General features: G+C 37.2%; 1 non-coding gene across 1 annotated transcript; it reads right to left on the bottom strand.

Annotated features, from left to right (window-relative positions):
• Positions 1 to 467: 467 nt before the first annotated feature.
• On the bottom strand, positions 468 to 573 carry LOC114092380 (U6 spliceosomal RNA). The gene has a single exon (XR_003582696.1). It is a non-coding gene; the product is annotated as a U6 spliceosomal RNA (small nuclear RNA).
• Between the last annotated feature and the right edge of the window lie 686 nt (positions 574 to 1,259).

Genomic DNA, 1,259 nt, shown 5'->3' with positions numbered 1-1,259 from the left:
CAGTCAAAGAAAGGTCTCCCTCCCTCCCTCTCTCTCTCTTTCACTCTCTCCTTCCTCCCTCCCTCCCTCCCTCCCTTCCTTACCACCAGGCTACATCCTTGGTCCTTTTTATTTTGAATCAGGGTTTTGCTAAGTTGCTGAGGCTGACATGGAACTTGTGATCCTCCTGCCTCAGCCTCCCAAACTGAAAAGGTCCCCAAGTAAGAGGTATTAATTAATCAGGTCAGGGCCACTCAGATGTTAAAGTCAAATAACTTGGAAATTTCCAGGCTAGGACTTGATTGCTAGAAGACAAGAAGCTTGAAGTTATACCTTAGAATTCTGCCTATCACACCTATGCTTTTCGTTACTTAACTGTTTCAGCACAAGTTCAATAGAAGTGATGGCAATAGATACAGAAATGGGACAAGTGCTGTCTACATTTAACATTCTACTTCAATTTCCATTTATAATTTTTTAGTTTTTTAAAAAATATGAAACGATTTATGAATCTGCATGTCATCCTCATACAGGAACCATGCTAACTTTTCTCTATCATTGAAATTATAGCATATGTACTATCAAAGTGAGTACTGGCTTCCATGTTTTCAATCTTACTCTTGCCAAAAATTGAGAGCAGTCTCAAAAAAAATTATAGTCTAATTAAATACCTTTAAGGATTATCACTTCCCTCCTTCTTTCACTTGATTCTTTTAATACTAATTATTCAGGTATTCAATTGAGTCAATTTGAATTACTAATTCAACCAAAGATTATTCAATATTTAGTGCAAACTTTCATCTCTGTGCATGTATCTTGTGATGGCTGAGATTCACAGGGACTAGGGAGCTATAATATGTACCTCAATATTCTGCTCAGTCTTTCAGATCAAAGTACTGGTTGACCTGAGCTGTGAGGGAACATCTGATTCCAAGCTTGTTGTGATTGTTGGTTGAATTCAGTTCTTGATGGCAAAAGGGCTAAAATGACTGTTTTCTTTCTGTCAGTTAGATGGGAGCCTCTCTGTTCCTTATGCTCATCTGCCATCCTCACTGCATTGCTCTCTCCATCTTCAAACAAGTGTTGGTACAATGAATGTTTCTCATGCTTCCAATTATTCTGATTTTTCCTTCTGCTGGATCTCCTTAATTCCAGGTGGGGAAAATGTTCGGCTTCTAATGGTAAATGGGATTAGGTTAGGTCTGCCTGGATAATCCATGATATTCTCTTTTTAAAATTCTATAACTTTTTTATTCTTTTATAAAATTTGTTTATTTTTT

Source organism: Marmota flaviventris, chromosome X, assembly GCF_047511675.1.
Source record: "Marmota flaviventris isolate mMarFla1 chromosome X, mMarFla1.hap1, whole genome shotgun sequence".
NCBI classification, from domain to species: domain Eukaryota; kingdom Metazoa; phylum Chordata; class Mammalia; order Rodentia; family Sciuridae; genus Marmota; species Marmota flaviventris.
This window is presented reverse-complemented; position numbering and strand designations above follow the sequence as displayed.